Source organism: Hyalella azteca, unplaced genomic scaffold (genome assembly GCF_000764305.2).
Source record: "Hyalella azteca isolate HAZT.00-mixed unplaced genomic scaffold, Hazt_2.0.2 contig12157, whole genome shotgun sequence".
NCBI lineage: Eukaryota > Metazoa > Arthropoda > Malacostraca > Amphipoda > Hyalellidae > Hyalella > Hyalella azteca.
The window spans coordinates 327,704-339,723 of NW_025942121.1; positions in this window are offsets into that span (position 1 = coordinate 327,704).

A 12,020-nucleotide genomic window follows, 5' to 3' on the forward strand; every position below is an offset into this window, starting at 1 on the left:
ATGGCGGCTAACAAACTTTGAGGCAAGTGTCAACAGGCCCGCTCAGTAATTCGGTTAGACGTTTTGCAGCACTGGAAGAGCGGCTTGTTTGCGAACTAAACTTCGATGTCAAGGAGTCAAGTTGCTTGGGGCTCTCTTGGGCCGTCGTTGCAAGGAAACTTCAGTTTTATTCGGTCGCGTTTAGTCAAGTTTATGAACTTGGTCTTCGCGCTCTCGATCGAGCCCAACGTTGCTCGATCAGTAAAATCGTATTCACCTGTGTGGAGATTTTTGCGCAGACTTGACAAGAAATTTTTGAATTGCCGTCTAAAACCACTGCTGGAGATTAAACTTGCTTACAATATGAATGGCCTTAAAGGTACCTAACATTGGTCCAAAGTTACAAAAAAAAGCTTGTTGTGCTGTAGTGTGATCAAGTGATGAGCCATCACTGGACCTTTTGCCCCAACTAAGTCAAAACTCATCACAATCACATGATGACACTACGACACAATAAGATGTTCTAACTTTCGACCGATGTTATATAACAACCGAGGCCCAATCAGTTGAACAACTGGACTCCGCAGTCTGGAAAGGTTGTTTGCTCGCAAATTCTCACATTGATCATAAGCTCTACGATAATCGCAAGCATAACGATCGCCATCAGCCTTCTAATTAAGTAATATCCTATTGCATTGGATTTAACAATTTTAGTAAACTCTGGACTCTTTCTGAGGCCAGAGTTTACTAAAACTGGACTCTTTCTGTATTGGCTTTTTTTTCTGAAGCCACACACATTGAAGTAATCACGACGTCCTACATACATAATACATTCTTCTGTTAATAACACTTCGCTTTCAAACAATCTCTCACTGTTGTTAGAGCTTGATCTATCTGATATCTTTAATATTATTTATTATTGACACATAATTCATTATGCATCAATACAATGCGTAAATAAATTATTTTATTTGTGTTTATCAAAAGAGCTTACTTCAGACGAGATTAAGAACACAGTTTCAAGAATCATCTAAAATGTTCGTTGGAGCAACAGTAAGGCTCTCAGTCTGAAAAATTGACTATTACAAATTCTGGGCAAACGGGCAAAAAAATATTCCTTCACAATTTCTAACGGAATACCTTAAAATGCGTGATGATGAACGTAGACTAGAAATAAATAATGAGAGTTTAAAGCACAAGCTACAGGTCTGCTGGAACAAATATCGACTGCACAATTTATAACGAACGGAGACCTGACCGACGATTTAGGTTATTACGTGCGATTGTCGTGTTGCCCCTGGACACACAGATCAACCAAATGGACGGTTACCTTAGAACTAATGATCCCCGCATGTAATTTAGGAACTCAATGCTCGTCACCGGCAATGGTTCGTTCCTACATTGTCGTCAGTGGTCACAATTTTGGCAGAAATCCGCAATGATTTGTAGGAAGTGGATGGTCGGCCAAGGCGCTACTGAACTGGAACAGAATGTACGTTGAATAAAAAATTAAGAATATGGTTGTTAATGCATTTATTTATTCCTCAACTGTAACTTTATTTCCCCATTTACTAAGCCATAAAATATTGTTCCCTTGGTGGCCAGCATCAATGCTCACCATCTCTCGTCACCACTATGACAGCCACAGTTTGGTGCCACCCCAAAGTGCATCTTAATCCAGTTTGGGTCGGGCTTTCACAAGAGCTCCTTTTGTTGCCTTGCTATCATGAAGCAAGAAGCCGATATAAGCTATAAAATGGAACACGCATCTCAGTATCGAGACAGGAGAAGTAGTCTCACTTCAGGATAAATTTATATTATTTGAGCGGCGGTAAGACAGCCGAGTATTCATAAATACAGGCACACACAAATGTCAATCCAGCACACAGTAAAATGTCAATCATTTAGACGAAACTCAATCATGCTATGTGATTTGCTGAGTTATTTGCATAGATAATAAATGTTTTGAAAATAGTTCGCACGATTACTAATGCGCTTAGTACCTTTTAATTGCGTGAAGTCTGAGAATTGTCCAGAAAACTTACAGGGCAATTCACTGTCTTGACAATTCTCAGTCTTGACAATTCTCAGTCTTGACAATTCTCAGTCTTGACAATTCTCAGTTTGACAATTCTCAGTATTGACAATTCACAGTCTTGACAATTCTCAGTTTGACAATTCTCAGTATTGACAATTCAGTCTTGACAATTCTCAGTCTTGACAATTCTCAGTCTTGACAATTCTCACTTTGACAATTCTCAGTATTGACAATTCTCAGTCTTGACAATTTTCAGTCTTGACAATTTTCATTCTCGACAATTTTCAGTCTTGGCAATTCTCAGTCTTGACAATTCTCAGTCTTCACCATTCTCAGTCTTGACAATTCTCAGTCTGGACAATTCTCAGTCTGGACAATTCTCAGTCTGGACAATTCTCAGTCTGGACAATTCTCAGTCTGGACAATTCTCAGTCTTGATAATTCTCAGTCTTGACAGTTCTTAGTCTTGACAATTCTCAGTCTTGACAATTCTCAGTCTTGACAATTCTCAGTCTTGACAATTCTCAGTCTTGAAAATTCTCAGTCTTGATAATTCTCAGTCTTGACAGTTCTTAGTCTTGACAATTCTCAGTCTTGACAATTCTCAGTCTTGAAAATTCTCAGTCTTGAAAATTCTCAGTCTTGACAATTCTCAGTCTTGACAATTCTCAGTCTTTACAATTCTGTCTTGACAATTCTCAGTCTTGACAATTCCCAGTCTTAACAATTCTCAGTCTTGACAATTCTCAGTCTTGAGAATTCTCAGTCATGGCAATTCTCAGTCTTGACAATTCTGAGTCTTGACAATTCTCAGTCTTGACAATTCTCAGTCTTGACAAGTCTCAGTTTTCAAAAACTTTCAGAACAAAAACTTTTTTGCTTCCATCAGAGTTGAAAAAATCGATTACAATTATTCTGGAGCGCGCTCGATGAAAGTTGCATCGGCTTCAGTGCAACAAAAATGCCTGTTTTGCTTCTTTGCTCTTCCATACTCGACACGCAATAATATTTTTGGGTGGTCAATTGGCTCACGAGAATTCATTACAAATGTTATATTGTTGATGATAATGAGGCATTGCTAAACGTTTTCAAGATCGAAGAATCGCTGTTAAATTTTATTCATAACGTTTCAAATTACTGTGAAATGCATGCACATTATCGAAATGAAAAATCAAAATTCAGTAAGGAATTACATGGCCCGGATTTAATGATTTGTCCTTCATTTTACTATTTTTTAGGGGGGGGGGGCAGTTCTTACGCCACCCAGCCAGTTCACTTCATGGAAGTGTAAACGGGTTTATTTAAAAAGATATATGTTTTTGATTTTACCAATGTTTAGATTGGAGGAAAGGCTCGTGTCGTGTGATAGAAATTTTCCATGATCATCTATTCTCAGATTTCCCTCCAAATATATTCAGATACAAATTATGTAATTTATATAATTTATATTTAATAAAATTATACATAAACTCCTATAGAATTTATATTTCCCTCGTTTTCTCTGTGTTTAGCAGTTAATCTTGAAAATTCAACTTTAAACGAGCTTATGATAGATGAATTTTAAAATGTTCACTTCAGTGATATAATATGCCCTGACCTGTGTTTTTTTCTTTACAGACACGTTGTGCACGGCCTGTCAAGTTCCGAACTCAGTGTTCGCAGCTTTCTTCTGGCTGGGTTATTTCAACTCCTGCCTGAACCCCTTCATCTACGCCTGCACCTCGAAGCACTTCAAGCGCGCCTTCCAGCGAATCTTGTGTCGCAAGCGCTGGCACAAGAAACGCGCTTTAGCGAGCGCCGCTTCGTGTCGCAACAACTCCGTGTGGTCCAAGCGTACGAGCACCGGTAACGTGGCTCTGAAAATCATGCCTTCTTCCAGCCACTCCAGCAACGACACGGCGAATAAAAGTGTCAGCACCAGCAATGTGATGCTCAACATGATTCCTTCCATCAACTTCCCGAGCCCAGACCTCGGGGGATTTAGCGGCGGTAGAACTTGCAGCGTCATTTTGCGCTCTGCACCTAACTTGAATAGTGTTGAACGCCTTGATGATATCAAATGCTTTTCTTCGTACCTTCACAGATCCAGGAAATCGGAGCCACGTGTTTCTATTCCAGAAATAGATAGCCGTAAAATCTTAACGCAGTCCGACGAGCTTATAAATTCTAAGGTGAAAATGTGTTACGACAACTGTAGCCTTCTGGATCAATCACGAAGAAGTTCCGACTTTTATGATTGTTTTGACCCAATGAGCGACACTTTGCATGACATAGAAGTGTCTTCAAGTGATGTCGTCAACGAGTGTGGTGTTAGCGGTGTAGTTGGAGGCGGTATTGGCATAAGCGGCGGATGCTGCAAATTTTCCCGAATGCTGATGGCTGGCATGCCAATGACAAGCCCCTACATGAACGACATAGCAGAAATGGATGAGGATCACCGACTACAGAACAACAATGGTACGTCATATCCAGGACCTGGCACGCCACCCAGCCTGAACGAACATTTTTTCGCTAACTCGGGTCGATCCGCGGTAGATTTTTCGGACATTCCATTCGCTGACGATATTGGAAATGAAGTTGATGAATGCGACGAAATTGATTTTGGTCAGCCTTCACTTTTGTCCACTATTGAAGTATGGAAAGTACTACCAATGGCTAAACTATGTGTGGCTGAAGACTTCGACGATATCTGGGAACACGGGAGTCACTTGACGAGCGATATGTCACCAGAGAGACTATCGAACAGCCAATGTAATAATTTCCTTAAACTTCAGAGTTTCGACAACTACCACAAAAGAGAACTCGCGTAAAAGATCCTGGCAAGTAATTCGGAAAAGTTGATATTAAAGACAGGCTTTCTGGCATCAAACAATTTTTTAATGAAATTGGTAGGCTGAAATTGATAAAGAAAATTCTTTAATTCTTGGTCATCTATCGGATGTTAGTAAAACTTCTAAGAAAAAAATCCATCTCCTCATTGCGACCGCTGCGAGAGGGGAAAATCCCCCTCGACTCTGGCGGGAATTAAAAAAAATAATTAAAACTTTTGAGGTTGACAACTGAAATGAATACTCAATATATAATCAGAGGAATATCGCAACTCCTCGTAGGTAGCACCGCAAGATGCGCTAATAATTCCAGTATATCTTCAAAGAAACCAGTAAATTGCAACGTCCATGACGAAGACCGAGTGACTTTTCATCCACGACTAGCAGAGACGAACAGCGCCTGAAAGTATAGCTCCTTTAAGACTGATGGGAATTATATTCCTGAAGATTCCGCGCTATTCCCTGGCGGGATTATTTGGAATTGCCATTCAAGTCGTGGAACTCTGTTAAAAGTGAATGGCATAACCATTTTGTTTTGCGCTTGACAAGTTGTTCTTCTCGTTCTGGCTCTCATTCGTCGTCCGGCTTACCTACATCAGATTTTACTTTAAATAGTAATTATACGTTTTTTTTGTTCTTTTGAAACTTTCTCATTCCTGGCCTTATTTCTAATTCGTTACCCTGGCTTCCACAAGTTTCTTATTTTATAAATACTTCTACTTTCAATTTTGTTCTTCAATCGTCGTTCCTATACATTATTCTATTTGCTGTTAGGGTCCGTCTCTTTAACGCTTACCACTTACCATAACCATCTTTTTGACTATCTAAACCCTCATTTTATCATTAAATTTTCTACTAATTTATCTCTTTTTCGCTCTTTTATATATAATATCTCAAATCCCACATTATTCTGGCTAAGATGCTAAGCTGAGATACTTGTACCTCCGCTTCTAACCTCCCTCACTGTATTAGCTAAGATACTCTCATGAATTCGCTTATGAATCTTCGATGTCGCCGATAAATAATTAGCTTATTGTTAATCATTGTCATGTTAGTTAACTGTTCATGGAAAAACAATAATCAGAAAAAATGCCAACGATTGAGCTAATCTTTACACCAATTATTTCCCAAAATAATGTACCTATTATTTGGTCATGAATGTCTAGGTCGGAGTTCAGTCAATAAATCAAGGTGGCAATAAATGCTGAGTCTGTGCTGAGTTTTAGAGGCCACTGTCGCATTTAAGTCCTTCAATACTCACCATCATTCACGCCAGTTTGTGTGGTGGCATCAACGCTCTGGCGTACCTTCACAGATCCAGAAAATCAGAGACAAAGGAGAATATCACTTTAAAATTTGGCTTTGTTATACAGGGATGTCTTTTATATGTGTTAAATTGTTTATTATATTTGATGCTGTATGTTAGAATATCTTTACTGCAATGTACCTAATGCAGACGCATAATAGAATTTGACGCTGAGTGTTAGTTTATATTTACTAAAGTGAACTTGATGCAAACGCAGCACAAAATTTGATACGGAGTGTTTGCGTATCATTACTAAAATATGCTTGATGCAGACGCATCAGTGAATTTGATGTTGGGTGCATGTTAGTCTATTTTTACTGAAATATTCTTGATGCAGACGCAGCAGTGAATTTTATGCTGAATGTTAGTTTATCTTTACTACAATACTAGTATACTTGAATCAAGATAGAAATAGAGGTCCCGAAATCCCGACTAACGATTTATTATTCTTCATATTGATGTTAGATGTGTATCTTTGTATCTCTGTTATTCTTCGTAAAATTTTTGTATTTATCAGTGGATGTTTCTAAGAATGTCAGACCGCGTAGCAGCTCCAAGAAATCTCTAGTCAGGCATTGCTTTATATCTCACGTATCATGGGAGCGTCGGCATGATGTCAGTCAGAGCAGCGGTTTCAGCGTCAGCAGCCCAACAACAACTGCGACATTAATCAATCTATTGCGTTAAAAAAATAAATAAATTGCAATACTAATTAATTTATCATGGATGTAGAGTCATAATGCGTATAATAAGTGCAAATCTATAAAACTGCACGTGATATTTAAATTACAATATTTAGAAAAAAAGTGAAAATGGAATTTAGACCCTGCAAGGAAAACAATTTATCAAAACATATCTTCACGCACTGAATTTGGTATGCAATATTCTAACTCTGGCTTAAAAAACTGCACAAATGCCATTATTCCTAACTATAATAAAAATCCTTAACTTCAAATAATGTTAATATCGTTCGTCAGTCTACGAGAGTTATGGGCCCAAATCTTGGCGTTAGATTTAATGAGAGGAATCTTTTATTCAGCAGTGAAATCCATTGAATGCCTATTCGCTTTGTGCATGAGTCATAACAAATTCTGATGAAAGGAACAGACTTCGTATGTGTTTTGGGGCCCAAGACAAGAAAGCTGGAAGCCTGGCAAGCAATCTAGCATCATTTAAGCTGCATGGAGCGATTTCCGAGATATTTTTCTCGCAATTTCTCGGAACAAATATTCAATGCACATAATAGTTTGCCGGTTCCAGTTGTAACAGTGCACACAGTAAACAAATTCAACCTTATTTTGACTTTCTTTGGGATGTGGATTAAAATCCTTCAAACGCCACCTCACGCTTTACGCAGCGAACAAAAGCGACGAACGCTCAAGTCAAGTTCCTATGCTACGAGAATGTGATTTCTCTGAGATGTTGTTCTTTGTTTTTAATAACAAGAAAGTGTTATTCTAGGATGTTACTTCTTCTTCCTTTACTATGAGAAAGGTTTTCCCTAGGATGTTACTTCCTCTTCCTTTAATACGAGAAAGTGTTACTCTAGGATGTTACTTCCTCTTCCTTTACTACGAGAAAGTGTTCCCTAGGATGTTACTTCCTCTTCCTTTACTACGAGAAAGTGTTACCCTAGGATGTTACTTCCTCTTCCTTTACTACGAGAAAGTGTTACCCTAGGATGTTACTTCCTCTTCCTTTACTATGAGGAAGTTCGGTGCTGACTTCAGATTTTACATTGAGCTTATTTGGCGTTGCGCCGCTTCAAAATTTTATATCAGTTCATCACTAAGCGATCAATTTAAACAAAAGCTCAACGCAAAACTGCTTTGGCCAGTTTGGGTCGCCGTTCTTTCCCTCGTAGTCGCTAAGTAATCTATCAATTTTTTAATGTTTATATCTCAGTGTAATGGCATGTGCTTAAACCTGAACCTGCTGCTGACGTGTGTTAATATAAGAGATATTTCAATTTTATATTAGAGCGTTGAGGCTGCTAAATGCTTACAGAGAATTATTTGAACGGAGTAAGGGACACTGTTACTGTTTGCACGGCAGCGTAAGAAGCGCTGCTGCCTCGCAGGTATGGTCCATCGACTCTTCTATTGTCAGCCGCAATGGCCAAGCCATGTCAGTCAACAAATTTTTCATTTTTCAATCGGATTCTCTTGCCAAACTTGCAATGTTCCAGTCAATTCAAACCCAGACCGTCTCTTGATATACGTATATTTTATCATATTATTGTTTTATCCATTGACTTCCCTATTCGTATTCAGCCTAGGCGCTAAGTCATCTGAATGTTGGTTTGATGTTCAGTTAAAGTGACGTAAATACTGTGTATGATGCTGCGGGCATATAGCATGTCTGAGATTACCCATAGTTACGTAAATCCCTTTTACGGTAATGCTGATGGGCAAAATATCTGAAGCAAGTATGCTCAATTACTTATGTTTGTGAGAGCCTTTCGTACATTTCTATACATGACCATATCGTACGTTAGTTCAGGGACATGCTTAGTCATGACCATACCACACGTTAGTTGAGAGACATGTTTGGTCAGGGCAACACCTGTTGAAGAGCTCATTATTAAAGAAAAGACTTTGAGACCTATTTATGGGAGCGCTGGCTTCATTTCAACTATGTTCCTCAGTTGAAGTCAAACTATAAATATTGTGTAATAAGTTCTCTAATAACATCCAAACCGCTAATCATATTTTTAGCGAATAAATATCTTACATCGGTCATGATGAGTCAGCTGACAAAATCTGCAGTGACTATGTAACGTGTTCCTGGCAGAAATTACTCAAAATGATGCCGCTAATGAGGTTTCGTAACAAAGCCTGAATTACTCGATGAGAAAGGAGCTTCTCGAGCGGCTCTCTTCGTATTTCTTATTGACAACAAACTGTAGACGGAGTGCTCGCGCTGCTGATATACAAGACGTGTAGGAAGATCTTAACGAGAGCGGGGCTATCAATTAACTCATTGGTTTAGCCTTTACGAAGTGTCCATTTTGATGCAATGTCACTTGAATGAACTAATTTATTATGATCTAAGATACTAATCGGTAAATTATATTTTAGTTATTGATTATTATTTAATTTATTTTATTAGAGGCAGTTCTAGACTCTAGAGTTTCTTGTGAGTTATACTGATATTTGATTACTGTTACGAGTTCTAATGATACTAAGAGCAAACAAAATATGCTCTTATATAAGCAGCTGGCGCATCTGAAATGAGCTTGGCTGTCAATTCAATGAGTTGCAGGTTCATCATAAGACTTGCTGCTTTATTTTCAGATGCAGGTTCTTATTTATAATATTTTATCTCGTGCTTATCGTATTCTCATCAATCTATGTTAAGTCTAGTACGAAACTAAGATGCTATTGTCAATGAAATGAATAGATGAAACTCGCCGCTGTCACCAGCACCTGTCGCAGTCGTCAGTGAGAACCTCCGTGTGAATCGCTTTAGCAGCTTAGCAATTACTTGCGTGATCAGCTCGATCACTAATAACATCTGCTCGATCACTAATATGATCAGCTCGATCACTTACGTGATCGCGAGGAGTCTCAGATGCAAGTAATTAACTAATCCTCAGCCCTAGAGATGAGCATAAATTATCTTGGCACAATGGAGCCATTTCCAATTTTCTATTCAATTTTTTTCAATTAAAAATGATAAATTACAGATATAATTCAAGTTTTATTTCTGCGGCAGCTGCAAATTGCATCCTTTTTCGTGTACGCAACATCAAGGTGAGGCTCAAGTGTACGTAGAGGCAACCAGCCACTAGGAAAACACGATACAACTTTCACACTTGGGACAGAAGTTGTACTTAAGTTACAAAATAATGTTATAATGTAATAATAAATAATGATACAGGCGTTGAAGATTAGGCGGTTCTGTCGATTCCAGGAATCGCAAATTTTTGAAAGCTATATTGGCGTGTATCAAACCTAAACCTCACTGCTCGAATCCTACTGTTCTTAACAACCAGACTGTCTCATCAATTTCAACTTGAATTTTCACCGTTCTTTGCGGGTCTCGAACCCGTAGCTCGATGCACTAATTATATTATCAACCACCTCGACCTGTAATTTAATTGCTAGATGTTATGTTGACTTAAACTGGATTAAAAATCCCCCACCATTGAGAATTACGACGGGCTACCAACACTCAAGATGATTAAGGTTAAGTATTCTACGTCAGCTTCTCAGTCAGAATCTCAGATTTGCCATGATTTTTTGCCATCCGAATGATCATGTTGTTGACAAGATCAGACTGCGGCTCAAATAATTTTACCCTATAATGTATGTTTTATGATAATCCTCAATTCAAGTCTGCCGTGCGCGTTTGTTATCATGTCACATCTACTTATATGTAGCGAACCATAATCATTTCTTCATCTTGATTGATGAATATCCAACGGTCATCCTTGCGGTTATCCTGTGGCTTTAAGTCCACCCAGCGTGGACACCCGGAAAAGAAGAAGAAAGGAGAAGATTGATGAAAAACTCGACTGCATTAAGAAAATCTGCAAATGCTAAAAATTATTATCAGTGAGATAGAGAAGGAGTTTATGAAGGTCATTGCTCAGATATTGGTCAGTTTTTGCGCTGGATTTCTACAGAGCATGATACTGTCATATTGTAAGCTTACATGCATATCATGAAAATCTCTTATCTGTTGATGTTTTTCTCTCTAATACATTCTATTTCTTGTGGAAATTTTATATTATCCTGTATAAACATTTTGGTGCAATCTTCCTTAAAAGTTAAAGGAAGGAGAACTCCTAATGTAGTATCGTCGTTTCCAACTAAATTTATCGCATAACTGCACTTGTTTAAACACTTTTTAGTCCAAATTTCTCTTTATGACTAATATAGTCATCCCATCTCGCTATGATCATAATTTAGTCCAGTGATCTCGTTATGATGCCAATGAAGTCCGAGGACCTTTTTATGATACTAATGCAGTTTAAAGATCTCTTACTGATTACATTACAGTCAGAGGATCTTGTCACGATTCATATACAGTGCAAGAATCTCGTTGTGATACTGAAGAATCCATGCATCTCCTTATGATGTCTTTACAGTCCAAACATCTCTCTATGATGCTAATACAGTCCAAGAATCTTTTTATGATCTCAAAGAGTCCGAGGATCTGGTTACGGTTCCTATTTAGCCCAAAGAGATCGTTATGTTTCTCTGCTTGTCAGAGGATCTCGTCATGTGTCCCTCATAGTCAGAAAATATCATTATGTTACTAAAAAAATGCGAGGATCTCGTTTTGATTCAGGTACTGCCCAAGGATCTTCTAATATAGTCCGAAGATTTTGTTTTGACACTTATACAGTCCGCTGATCTCATTGAAGCTAATACAGTCCAAGTTGTTCACTTAAAATATAATTCAAGCTAAATATCTCATTAGAAGACTTATACAGTCATAAAATATTAATATTATTGCATAATACTACAATGATTACATAAGAAGTTAAGGGTATTCGATGTACTTTGTTCTAATCGCAATATACTTCGCCACTCCGGGTCTCTCCGTATATATTCTTCTTCAGTGGAGAATGCGTCAAATAAAGCGCAATTGCAAGATGATCTTGACAGCTTAGTTAATTGGGCTGATACGTGGCAGCTGCGGTTTAATGCTGACAAGTGTAAAGTACTTCACCTCGGGAAGAACAATGAACAGCAAGATTACAGCTGTCTCTTATACACATCTAGATGTGTATAAGAGACAGGAAAGTCTAGTGTGGAAAAAGATCTCGGAGTTTATGTCGACAAGGAGCTGAAATTTTCTAAGCATGTTGAAACGCAAGCTAACACATCCAACAAACTTCTTGGACTAATCAGACGCT